The following is a 14,689-nucleotide window of genomic DNA, read 5'->3' as shown; positions in this document are numbered from 1 at the left end:
TTATTTATTTATTTATATTTTTTGTAAATAAGAATAAATTAAAAACATTAACATGAGAATGTTTTATTTTTACTTACACTTTACCACCACTTACTGCTCACTTTTCATCAGAAAATCTGATAGACAACTCTTTTGTTTGTATCCATATGGAAAGTTATTTTACACCCCTGAGGGATAGGGCGAGACAAGAAGACTGTCCTAGCTCCATTGTTCTCATATCACAATTTTTGAGACTGACTATAATGCACACTTTCTCCGCATTCAGTAACGAAAAGTATTTTGTTAGACGTCACACCATTTAACTCAAAGAATTCTGTCTTTAAATTATTTGGACAAAGTGAAGGAGTGAGTTTGTTCTGTCAATCTTTTTCTTTTTTAAATTTGCTCTTAAATAGTGTATGTATACTAATAAATTCAATTATAAGCGCTCATATATCAGTAAAAATATTAAAATAGAGTTGTAAATGAATCTGCACATTATGGTATCAAAATAATTTATTTTACTTTCTTAGAAACACATTTGAAAAAAATGATGTGAAAAAAAATATAAAGTATAAAATGTGTTTTAATTCAAATATTTTGAATTAATTTATTTGAGCTCCCTCCTGGCAAAGTCTGGTGCCATGCTTGACTGCAGCTTACATACCTCATTCTAAATTGATCAAACTTCAGTATTTCTTATGTGAATATGTCACAATGTTTGACAATTTTAAAAGAAATGTCTTAAATTTTAACAAATGCAACAAAAATTTATTATTCATCTGTTTTAACACTTTCTGTCTTTTTATATTTTGTGTAACGTCTTACTATTTTCAGAGATCAGCAAAAAAAAGTCTGAAGAAAAGGAAAGGAAGATGTGTGTCAGGTTGCGGCTCTTGACTTGCAGAGAGAGAACAGTTACCTCTTGGATTGCTTTTATTTTGTTGCGAGAGTTACGGGTTTAATTTTTTTAAAAATTCAATTATCCTACTTAATAAATATGGTTTACATTACTTTCTATGCATTATTTATGTATTTTTTTTATTAGTAATAAGGTGAACTTAGTTATTAATTTTGCACAATATTTTTTGTTTTGTTCTTGTACAGTATTTTTTTTACAATATTTTAAGCCAATAAAAACTACTTATTTATAGATATTAATGTAATTATATTTAACAATATTTGCTTTTGATATGTATTTTTAACACTAGTAAAAATATGAAGTCATAAGACTTCACTTATTTTTCATTAAGAATCATCATAACCATTAAGAATTAAATCAGCCTTAAAGCTTCATCTTTAAATAAACTAGTGTTAGATTATTTTAATCCGTCCTTTACTATATTGTGATTAATTACAGCTTTAGTAATTTTTTTTGTTTTTCCTCAATTTCCTCAATGTTTTTCCTCCCCCTGATTTTAATAATTTTTTTTTAATTTTAATCATATGAGCATTTTTAGAAATAGTGTCAATTAATTGTCTTCAAGTTTTTATGTTATCTACAAGCAAAACGATCGATGCATAGCTGCCAACTCTACTGGATTTTCTAGTAGACTACTGTATTTTGCCAGTTTTTACTGGTTTAATTGAATTTCTCCTGATTTTTGTGCCTTTTAGAAAATTCCCTAAAATCGAGTAAGTTATCGAAAAAATCCCTCTTGAAATAGAATTTTTAAACAGATTATTGCTTAAATATTTAAATAAGTATTACTAATATGTAATGAAGTAAACCTCATTTATAGAAATCAGTTCAAAACTTTTGTTGTTTTTAAATATTCAGTTTATTTTAATACTAAACTCTCTTTTTTTTTAAATAATTTGAAAAAAAAATCTTTTAACTATCTTTGATAAATTAAATGCCTAATAATATTCAAAATTATGAGTAAACATAATGTATAACATTTCAAGTATGTTTAATATCAATTATGGTTGGAAAATATTGCAGTTTTTATATTTTGATGACTTTAAAAATCTCTAAAATTCCCTACGTGTAAAATATTTAGTAAATTATGCAACAATTATCATGAAGTTTATATTATTTTGTAAAATCTGCTGGATTTTTTCCTATTCATGTTGGCAGCTATGTATATGTTGTTGAAGTTGGCCTCCTAATTATAGCTTACAGGAAAACAAGGCTTGTAGTTTCTTATCCAACTCACCTTAGTTTTATAAAAATGCAAGAGAAAATTTTTTTTTTCAATCAGACAAAAAATATAAGTAATATTTTGTAACATTTTGAAAGGATTGAGGTACATAATGGGGATGCACAGTCCTCATAAAATTACCTCTAAATTGTAGGCATAAGTACTTTTTAAAAAAGTAAAGTACTTGGACGTAGTGCTCCACTTGCACATCAAAAGTTCGGACCAGACATTTAAAATCCTAAACTAGTGACAGAAGTTTAATTTTTTTCAATTTTAAGAACCATTTTCACAATGTGATATTTAAGCAGAATTTGTAGTCTTTACTTCGTTTTATGTGTACACATTTTTTTTTTTCAAAAGAAAATAGCTACATCTCACAAAAAGGTAAAGGCTCAAAAGCGAGAATTTAGTTTTAGTGACCCAAGAAAATTATATTTTCATGTAATTCTACTTGATTTTTGAAGTAAAATTATGCACTCAAAACATGTAATTTTTATTATAATTTATTTATTCTATAAATTTTAATGAACAATTTTATAATTTACAAATTGTCATTTTTTTTTTTTTAAAGAAAAAAAAATTTTTTTGTAGTCACTGATACAATAACGACACTATATTTGAAAATGCCCATATATATTAAGTGCTTTCATTACTTGATCGGTCTCTACACTTTTTTTTAAAATAAAAAATGTTTACCAGTTGCTTTTATTATGTATGTATTTGTTGACAGTATTTTTTAATATCATTTTTCTCAGAGGTTTCAACCTCGAAAAAAAACCTCCTTATCCCATACATTATTTCATTACTGTTGTTGTGTTTACATTGAAACCTACTTAGAGCTAAAAAAAATTGCCTTATTTTTTTTATACATTGTGTAAAAGTGTATTGTGCTATATACCATCTTTTATACATATTTATATATCTTTTATTCATAATAAGTAATAAGCAATTAATTCCATATGTACATATAAACTTCCAGTATGTCTTTATTATATAATTACTTAAATATTCAATCAACTTATGTATTATCTAAATTTTAAGATTAAAAAGTGTTTTGCTAAGACCAAATATACAATTGTTAAAGTAAAATGACAAAATTTTAAAATTCATTTATGAAATCTCATTGTATTTTTATTTCTTATATTATTTGGATATTTTTTATTTTTGCATTATTGAAATTACTTTAGACAATGGCATTATAATTTTTTTTTTCAATGGTTATTGTGCCTTAAAATATTTATGCATTTATTTAAATATCACATTTATTGTCAGGTTGTATCACATTAATTAAAGTTAGGATATTAATGTTCAGTTATATTAAAAATGTTATTTGATTTCCACTCTTTTCTGTTATGGTACAAGTTTAAATAATTTTATTGTAATAAGTATTTTTTACTATGGTCAATCAACAGTGGTTTTTATTTGAAAAACTGTTTGCTGTAAATTAAATGTACAATTGTACCTTCCAAAATTATGGAGTAAGCTAAGCAACTTATGCCTGGTAGCAGAAACCCTACTGCACTGCAGAGGACATTGCAGAATATTACAACATCTGCAGATTAATTTTCCCTTTTCTAAAAATTCCTTTATACTATTTTGTAAATGTTTAGTTGGAATAAATCATACAATTCTATAAATGATATATTGTGTGCGTATATATATATATATATATATATATATATATATATATATACCACTTATTTTCATTTTACTACGATTGTCGCCACTATTATGTATGTCTTTCTTCTGATCACAATTATATTGATAATTTGTAATTATTTAACTATCTCTCTTATTTTATGCATAATTTATTATGTAATGGAACTACATACAATAACTTATATGCTTTAAAATTTGATATTCTTCAAAATCATCAACCCCCATTTAAAAATATACAGGAATTCTGTTGATTTGTGTTGTTCAGGAATGAAATTAATTTTCTGCTACACAATCTTTCTTACCATAACCAACATCACCTTACTTATCAGCACAATTTAGAACTTAGTAAATCTCCTATGGCATTAATTTTTTAATTATTTGACTGAAGAATTAAAACAATTAAATTTTTCACATTTTTTATCCTCTGAAACTTAAGCATACAAAAAAGTTTGGCTCAATAGTCATAATTCAATTATATTATTATGCATTATTTCACATGGTTAAACATAACTTTAAAAATAATTTTAAAAAATCGTTATTTCATTTATCATTTCAATTTTATAAAAAAAATTATGTTTACAAAAAGAGATTGATTTGAATGTTAGAATCTGTTCGTATAATAATAAAAATGAATTCTGAAACTCTGTAATATTTTAAAAAATTAAGAGTTTAGCTTTCATTTTATATCCTTATTTTAATAGCAGTTTAAAAGTTTGTATTGATTAGTAATTGTGTAAGAAATAAAACTTATAAATTATTCTAACTTTATCTAGAAGACCGATTTTCACTTTAAGTTTCTGGGCTGATCATATACTTATAAATTGAAATGTAAATCAGTATTATTTTCGTTTCATATTTGTATTTTCAAATCTACTTAATTTAGTTTATTATCTCTTATTTTATGTCATACAATTTTTAGGCATCTAAATGCATTTCTCAGTGATAACGTTCTTGAAAGAAAATATTTTTTTATTTAGTGCATTTCATATATATTTTAGAAAATATTTTTTATATTTGTTTTATAAAGATTTATTGAATCAAAATTCAAATGTAATATTTATCATGCTTTGTATGAATATACTAGTCTCTTTCGTAGTTTGAACTATTTTTGAATAATTATTGCAATGTCACTTTCCCACTATATATTCATATTTCTACTGTTGCAATATTTTTTATACAGTTACACTTATTCTGTGTACTATAGTTATAATATTACTTTTTTTTAATCTTTTTTACATGTCTATTCCCTTATTGTTATCACATGAATGATGTTTATGAAAGTAGTGTTGTGATTTTGAGAACAAAATAAAATTTTTATAGATATTTATAAAAATTATTTCTCACTTTTTACAAAGCTTTTTATGTCAAGTAACATAAGGTTATTGCGTTCACCTATCTAAACTCATTCTTTCGTGATTTATTATAGACATTTTGTTGTTGTTGACCATTAAAGCAGAGGGGTCGCGAGTTCTTGTTTTCCAGTTGCGCCATCTATGTCCAAGAATTTGACTTCTGCCACACCCATACATCACACCTGTTTATAGTGTGGACCCATTCATACATCTATTCTTCATCACAAATTGTAATTTTGACATTAACCAGAGAATGATCAATCTCCAATGAAGTTATGAGAACATGGAGGACTTTGTGATCCGACAGATTTAACGTGCACCCGTCACCATTTACTACACAAGGAGTCGTCCAGCAGCCTGAAAACCAGGCTATCCTGGCTTTTATAGCCATTTTGGGCATTTAACGATAAAAAAATATGAAAGATCTATTTTCAGAAATATGAAGCCAATATTTTAATATGAAACAAGTTTCAAACAAATAACCATTGGCTAAAAGATATTAAAAAAATCACAATATGATTATTGTTTCATTTGTGCTACATATGCTCATGCTTTTTAGGCTTAATAATATTTAAAAACTCATATAAAAAAAAATCTAAATTTGGATATTTTCAAAAATATGACTCCCATATTTTAATCAAGAAGTAAGTAACAAATAAGTCCCATGTTGCAAAAATTATCAACAAAATGTCTAACTTTACGTTATTACTACCTAAGTCAGCAAAAATGTAAACAAATCTCAAAATGCCCAACCTTACATGGCATGATATATGCTTTTGACTTAGCATATTTTAGAAAAAATAAGAATTTTAAAAAAAAAATTTATAAATGTTTCTAGACATAAATGGATATTTTTGAAAATATGACACCCATATAATGGCATTTAAATTAATTCCATACAGCAAAGAACTATAAAAATATTCCAAAATGTTCATCCTTACATTAGCAGGGTATATGCTTTTGGCTTCGTGTACTCTGGACAAAATAAGAAATTTTAAAGAATTCCATTATTGTTTCTAGTCATAAATGGATATTTAAAGAAAATTACAGCTACCTAATATGAAACTAGCTGCAAATGAGTCTCACAGAGTAAAAAATTATGAGGAAAAAAAATCAAAAAATGCCCATCCTTACATTAACAAGATAGATGCTAATGTAAGGTTGAAAATTTTTGAAATTATCTATTAATATTTCTAGACATAAATGGGTATTTTATGAATCTTGTTTTAAATAAATCATACACGGCAAAAATTATTTTTAAAAAAAGTCCAAAATGGCTAATTTTACGTTTACAAGATATAGGCGTTTGACTTAGAGTACTTTGGACAAAAAAAGAATTTTTAAACATTTATGGATATTTATAGGCATGATAGGAAGAAAATATGTCACTTATACTTTAAGATGAAACTAGTTTTAAATGAATATTACACCCCAAAAAGTATGAAAAATTAAAATTTGTCATCCTAACATTAGAACTAAGGTAGTAGCCAGAAAGGGGGGTAATTGTACCTTTTTGCCTCCTATCGGGATAAACTTAAAAATCGTGGGTAAAAAGCTACTGCCTTGCAATAAAATGTATATATTCTTTAAAAATCTAGGGTTATTTTATTTTTGTAAATGAGAATATGTTCTTTTACTTACCTCCAATTTCCTGTTGAGATATCTTTTTCTCAGAAAATTTTGAGGGTCAAGTCAATAAATGTTTCAGTTCGTGTTCATATGGAAAATTATTCAACAGCCCTGATGGATAAGGGGATGCAAGAAGACTGCTGTAACTCCTACTCCATGGTCCTCACGTGACGATACTTTTTGAGACTGACTGTAAATGCATGTCTTTTACCGCATTCAATAAAAAAAAGAATTTTGTAAAATGTCGCCCCGCTTAATGTTAAAGAATTATATTCTTAAATTATTTGGAAGAAATAAAGTAATAAGTTTGTTTTATTATTTTTTTTAATTGTTCTTAAATAGTGTGTAGGTTATTGTGAATGAGCAACTGTTGTTGGTTTCCACCTGTGAATGTTGACAATCACATAAATATATACTAGGCCTTGTTAAGTGCCCTGTATGCCCTATTAAGAATATCAATACTGAATGTCGTGCTTTCTTACAGGTCATGGTCAAAAGTTAAGAATGACACGACTGAATAATAATGTAGGATATAATTGAGAAAAATCGAGTTATCTGTAGCATATGAAGATGTAGCTGAACTGGATTTAAATCAGTTGCTAATGATACAATTGCCTCTTAATTTTTAACATAAATATATTTTATGCGCTGAATTTTTAAAAATTGGACAACAACTAATGCTACTAATTGGAAATTATAATGGCATAATTCCTGTATTTTTAAATATAACTTAAAAGTGTAAGCCTGCAACTTAAATCGTTGGTATCGTTTTCCACTATGCGTTTAGCATATCTTCAAGGAACCCAAACTTTAAATAATGGCGGAAATGCGATTTTTACTTAGAAATATGTAGCATAGTGGGAAATAAACTCATAAATGCGATAATAGGATTTTTTTAATAAAAAATTTCAATCTATTATTATTGTACTGATCGTAGGATAATTGTATAATGTATTTCTTCAAATTTTAATTATGAAACAACCCATTGGATGCAATTTAGGATATCTATGTACCGTGAAACTGTCCAAAAGGTTACTAATTGTGCGTTGTTGTTTTTCATATATATAATTTTTTTATTGCTATTCAAAATTTTCACCAACGAGAACAGATCCAACTACATTGATAAATGTTTTTAAATAGGCAAACAAAGAAAACAAATCGTATTTATATTTTAAGTGACAAAATTATACCAAAAAGTATATTTTAAGTAACAAAATTATACCAAAAAATATATTTTAAGTGACAAAATTATACCAAAAAATATATTTTAAGTAACAATATTATACCAAATGTTTGCCCAATTTATTAGAAGCTGAGATCTCATAGAATGGATGTGACCGGTTCTTCCTCCGATCGAAAAAGCCATATTGTCCACAGTCAAAAATCCATTAAAAAGAAATGGAAATTTTGGACAAAGCCCTACATACAGCCACTTAAAAGGGAACAACACAGAAGTCTTTAGAATGACTGTGATAAACTTAATACATTTTTATTTTCAATATATTGTACAGTGGGCGAAATAAATAAATAAATCGGACCATCCTGAATAACTTTGATCGAATGTTCTAGGGCTCAGTCTTAATGGTTCAAGGGGGTGATCTCAATCATTTGAATTAATTAGTGAAGACGATATTTTAAGTTGCGAAATTAGACTCAAAAACGTATTTTATCTGCATAAAAATATCTTTATTTTATGATGGATTTGGATTACTGACCCTCCAAACTATAGGGGATTTTTAAAAAGTCGTATTTTTAAAATTTATTTCTCGGGAACTATTCGACCGATTCCGCTCAAATTTTGTATTTTGCCATGAAAAATTACGTTCTTTAAAGTGATCTAAGAAATTGTATACCTTACAATTCCAAAATTTTTCGACTATTATTAAATAAAATTGTGAAAAATTATAAATATTTAATAAAAAGGATTTTCAGGATTATTAAATATTATTATCAGGAAAAATTTTTAATATTTTGAAACGGAATTATTTTGCATAGAATTATCTAAATATTTTTCAGTACACTTAAAAAGTTCTTAAGATATGGTAAAGTAAGCAAAAAGTAAGGTTAACATGAAGGGGGCCAAACTATAATTATATTTATTATATTTCACTATATTCATTCATCATATTTCACACATTATGGTGATTTCATGGGTCAGAAATCGGAATCCATCATAAAAATGGTATGTTTATAGAGAAGGAACGTTTTTGTGTCTGTTTTCGTAACTTTAAAAATCGTCTGCACTAATTATTTAACATATTTAAAGTCACCCTCTTAAACCATTAAGATGGAATCCTGAAAATCCGATCGTTAGATCAGAAGTTATTGAGGATGGTCCTTTTTATTGCACACATACAAATTTTAATCTTCATTTTATCACACACTTACACATATTTTACAAACCAAATTTTTTTTAAAAATTAGTCTTTCTATAATATAACGTTTAGAACGCATTTTTTAAATTGCTCATAATTTGCTGTAGTCGTAAATTGGAAGGAAAAAAATCATCAAATTCGATTATTTTAGACTATATGACTATAGTTTTCGTTGAATGTAGAATTTGCTACTTAAATTAAACAAATTATTTCAATAAAATTGTTAGAATGATAGCATTTTACCAACATATTTTGTTAGAATTGAAACTAAAATATTTGAATAATTACTTCACTGTCTCATACATGTGACAACTCGTCCTGCGTAACGTACGACGTATTACTCTGCAACGTTTATATTTTTATGAAAGTCAATTCCATATTTTGGTACAATAAGCTTGATAGAAAAGAACTAGTAAAAATGACATTTTTTTTTTCAGTTTTTGAGTTATTCCCTCTTGAAGTAAAAAAATAGCAGTACCAAACGGACTTCTAAATTACTCTTTAACAGAAATAAATACACTAGTGGGCGACCTTTGTGCTAAAATACAAACTAAGGTAAACAACGTTTAAGAGCACAAAAAATATTTATAAATGCAGACAGGGCAACCTTCATCAGTGCAACAGAAAGAAATGAGACTTAGACTGAAGTTTTATACGGAGCACCTATCCGCGAAGCGGACATTCCACTCCTTCATCGTGATGCCCGTAGGCGCCTGTAGTACTGACGTTAGCAAGATATACTAGTGAAGTAGCAGAAGATTTGGGCGATGCAGGTCTATACTCTGTGTCTGGCTTAATATAAATGTGAAATTGTAAATCAACGAAAGATTGAGAACTGTTAAGAATGGGATAAGTTAGGTAAAATACTAAGGGTGGATACCCCCGAGTCGGCGATCACATGAAGGTCCTTTCACCTCTCTGGGAGTAATATTGGGGGGGGGGGATTTATTTATAATGCTTTGAGAGGATGCAATCTGATAATAAGAACAAGGTAATTGGATTGTGCTGTACCATATCTGGAAGTAGGTCCTTATTCAAGAGTTCATTAAAGAACATCCTTCCGGTTAATTAACAAAATCTATTTTGGCCCATCATGCCCCTAATTAGTGTATAAAAAGTCCCTTTGGTACGATTGTATGGTATATAAAACTCTAATTTCTGGCAGAGTTTGAAAATTACATGTTAATATTAAAGGGAGTTACGGAGTGAGTCGTGTGCGTAGCTCCGAAGTCGAAATTCATCCGTTTTTCAGCTATTATTCCCTCTCTCCCAAAGAAAAATAATTATTTTTATATATATAACACTTTATTCACATTTAAATATCGAAAAAAAATTTAAAAAAATAAAATAAATTAAGTAGAAAAAAAAATTAAAAATTAATCCGTGACCAGGACCGAACCCCTGATCACCGAGTCTACAAACTTCTTTTCACATAGCGCTAACAACAACCCCACGACTCACACGTTGCTTCCACGAATATATAGCTTAAAGAACTTCCTTCCGGTAAATTAACAAAATCTATTTTGACCGCTTATGCGCCCCCTAATTAGAGTATAAAAATTCCTTTTGGTACGATTGTATGGTATATAAAACTCTAGTTTCTGGCAGAGTTTGAAAATTATATGTTAATATTAAAGGGAGTTACGGAGTGAGTCGTGTGCGTTGCTCCGGAGTCGAAATTCATCCGTTTTTCAGCTATTATTCCCTCTCTCCCAAAAAAAAATAATTATTTTTATATATATAACACTCTTTCACGTTGAAATATCGAAAAAAAATTTAAAAAAATAAAATCAATTAAGTAGAAAAAAAAATTAAAAATTAATCCGTGACAAGGACCGAACCCCTGATCACCGAGTGTACAAACTTCTTTACCCATAGCGCTAAAAACCACACCACGACTCACACGTTGCTTCCACGAATATATAGCTTAAAGAACTTCCTTCCGGTTAATTAACAAAATCTATTTTGGCCGTTTATGCGCCCCCTAATTAGTGTATAAAAATTCCCTTTGGTACGATTGTATGGTATATAAAACTCTAATTTCTGGCAGAGTTTGAAAATTATATGTTAATATTAAAGGGAGTTACGGAGTGAGTCGTGTGCGTAGCTCCGGAGTCGAAATTCATCCGTTTTTCAGCTATTATTCCCTCTCTCCCAAAGAAAAATAATTATTTTTATATATATAACACTTTATTCACGTTTAAATATCGAAAAAAAATTTAAAAAAAATAAAATCATTAAGTAGAAAAAAAAATTACAAATTAATCCGTGACAAGTACCGAACCCCTGATCACCGAGTGTACAGCCTTCTTTACCCATAGCGCTAACAACCACACCACGACTCACACGTTGCTTCCACGAATATACAGCTTAAAGAACTTCCTTCCGGTTAATTAACAAAATCTATTTTCGCCGTTTATGCGCCCCCTAATTAGTGTATTAAAATTCCCTTTGGTACGATTGTATGGTATATAAAACTCTAATTTCGGGCAGAGGTTGAAAATTATATGTTAATATTAAAGGGAGTTACGGAGTGAGTTATGTGCGTAGCTCCGGAGTCGAAATTCATGCGTTTTTCAGCTATTATTCCCTCTCTCCCAAAGAAAAATAATTATTTTTATATATATAACACTTTATTCAGGTTTAAATATCGAAAAAAATATTTAAAAAATAAAATCAATTAAGTAGAAAAAAAAAATTAAAATTAATCCGTGACCAGGACCGAACCCCAGATCACCGAGTGTACAAACTTCTTTACCCATAGCGCTAACAACCACTCCACGACTCACACGTTGCTTCCACGAATATATAGCTAAAAGAACTTCCTTCCGGTTAATTAACAAAATCTATTTTGGCCGTTTATGCGCCCCCTAATTAGTGTATAAAAATTCCCTTTTTTACGATTGTATGGTATATAAAACTCTAATTTCAGGCAGAGTTTGAAAATTATATGTTAATATTAAAGGGAGTTACGGAGTGAGTCGTGTGCGTAGCTCCGGAGTCGAAATTCATCCGTTTTTCAGCTATTATTCCCTCTCTCCCAAAGAAAAATAATTATTTTTATATATATAACACTTTATTCACGTTTAAATATCGAAAAAAATATTTAAAAAATAAAATCAATTAAGTAGAAAAAAAAATTTAAAATTAATCCGTGACCAGGACCGAACCCCTGATCACCGAGTCTACAAACTTCTTTACCCATAGTGCTAACAACCACACCACGACTCACACGTTGCTTCCACGAATATATAGCTAAAAGAACTTCCTTCCGGTTAATTAACAAAATCTATTTTGGCCGTTTATGCGCCCCCTAATTAGTGTATAAAAATTCCCTTTTTTACGATTGTATGGTATATAAAACTCTAATTTCAGGCAGAGTTTGAAAATTATATGTTAATATTAAAGGGAGTTACGGAGTGAGTCGTGTGCGTAGCTCCGGAGTCGAAATTCATCCGTTTTTCAGCTATTATTCCCTCTCTCCCAAAGAAAAATAATTATTTTTATATATATAACACTTTATTCACGTTTAAATATCGAAAAAAATATTTAAAAAATAAAATCAATTAAGTAGAAAAAAAAATTTAAAATTAATCCGTGACCAGGACCGCACCCCTGATCACCGAGTCTACAAACTTCTTTACCCATAGTGCTAACAACCACACCACGACTCACACGTTGCTTCCACGAATATATAGCTTAAAGAACTTCCTTCCGGTTAATTAACAAAATCTATTTTGGCCGTTTATGCACCCCCTAATTAGTGTATAAAAATTCCCTTTGGTACGATTGTATGGTATATAAAACTCTAATTTCTGGCAGAGTTTGAAAATTATATGTTAATATTAAAGGGAGTTACGGAGTGAGTCGTGTGCGTAGCTCCGAAGTCGAAATTCATCCGTTTTTCAGCTATTATTCCCTCTCTCCCAACGAAAAATAATTATTTTTATATATATAACACTTTATTCACGCTTAAATATCGAAAAAAAAATTTTTTAAATTAAATCAAGCAAGTAGAAAAAAAAATTAAAAATTAATTCGTGACAAGGACCGAACCCCTGATCACCGAGTCTACAAACTTCTTTACCCATAGTGCTAACAACCACACCACGACTCACACGTTGCTTCCACGAATATATAGCTTAAAGAACTTCCTTCCGGTTAATTAACAAAATCTATTTTGGCCGTTTATGCACCCCCTAATTAGTGTATAAAAATTCCCTTTGGTACGATTGTATGGTATATAAAACTCTAATTTCTGGCAGAGTTTGAAAATTATATGTTAATATTAAAGGGAGTTACGGAGTGAGTCGTGTGCGTAGCTCCGGAGTCGAAATTCATCCGTTTTTCAGCTATTATTCCCTCTCTCGCAAAGAAAAATAATTATTTTATATATATAACACTTTATTCACGTTTAAATATCGAAAAAAAATTTAAAAAAATAAAATCAATTAAGTAGAAAAAAAAATTAAAATTTAATCCGTGACCAGGACCGAACCCCTGATCACCGAGTCTACAAACTTCTTTACCCATAGCGCTAACAACCACACCACGACTCACACGTTGCTTCCTCGAATACATAGCTTAAAGAACTTCCTTCCGGTTAATTAACAATATCTATTTTGGCCGTTTATGCGCCCCCTAATTAGTGTATAAAAATTCCCTTTGGTACGATTGTATGGTATATAAAACTCTAATTTCTGGCAGAGTTTGAAAATTATATGTTAATATTAAAGGGAGTTACGGAGTGAGTCGTGTGTGTAGCTCCGGAGTCGAAATTCATCCGTTTTTCAGCTATTATTCCCTCTCTCCCAAAGAAAAATAATTATTCTTATATATGTAACACTTTATTCACGTTTAAATATCGAAAAAAATATTTAAAAAATAAAATGAATTAAGTTGAAAAAAAATTTAAAATTAATCCGTGACCAGGACCGAACCCCTGATCACCGAGTCTACAAACTTCTTTACCCATAGTGCTAACAACCACACCACGACTCACACGTTGCTTCCACAAATATATAACTTAAAGAACTTCCTTCCGGTTAATTAACAAAATCTATTTTGGCCGTTTATGCACCCCGTAATTAGTGTATAAAAATTCCCTTTGGTGCGATTGTATGGTATATAAAACTCTAAGTTCTGGCAGAGTTTGAAAATTATATGTTAATATTAAAGGGAGTTACGGAGTGAGTCGTGTGCGTAGCTCCGGAGTCGAAATTCATCCGTTTTTCAGCTATTATTCCCTCTCTTCCCAGGAAAAATAATTATTTTTATATATATAACACTTTATTCACGTTTAAATATCGAAAAAAAATTTTAAAAAATAAAATCAATTAAATAGAAAAAAAAATTTAAAATTAATCCGTGACCAGGACCGAACCCCTGATCACCGAGTGTACAAACTTCTTTACCCATAGCGCTAACAACCACACCACGACTCACACGTTGCTTCCACGAATATATAGCTAAAAGAACTTCCTTCCGGTTAATTAGCAAAATCTATTTTGGCCGTTTATGCGTCCCCTAATTAGTGTATAAAAATTCCCTT

The 14,689-nt window shown here is 29.0% G+C and overlaps 1 protein-coding gene across 1 annotated transcript in view; it reads left to right on the top strand.

Annotated features, from left to right (window-relative positions):
• Nucleotides 1-5,115, top strand: part of LOC147816742 (ras-related protein Rab-34-like) — a 41,258-nt gene extending 36,143 nt beyond the window's left edge. The window contains exon 10 of the mRNA XM_087150647.1: nucleotides 817-5,115. The gene's annotated coding sequence lies outside the window, so the exon portion shown is untranslated. The remainder of the gene's footprint in view (nucleotides 1-816) is intronic.
• The last annotated feature ends 9,574 nt before the right edge of the window (nucleotides 5,116-14,689 follow it).

Source organism: Parasteatoda tepidariorum, chromosome 1, assembly GCF_982258835.1.
Source record: "Parasteatoda tepidariorum strain Cologne lab strain chromosome 1, Ptep-v5.0, whole genome shotgun sequence".
Lineage (NCBI taxonomy): Eukaryota > Metazoa > Arthropoda > Arachnida > Araneae > Theridiidae > Parasteatoda > Parasteatoda tepidariorum.
The sequence above is the reverse complement of the archived record's forward strand: the minus strand, read 5'-3'. Positions and strand labels throughout refer to the sequence as shown.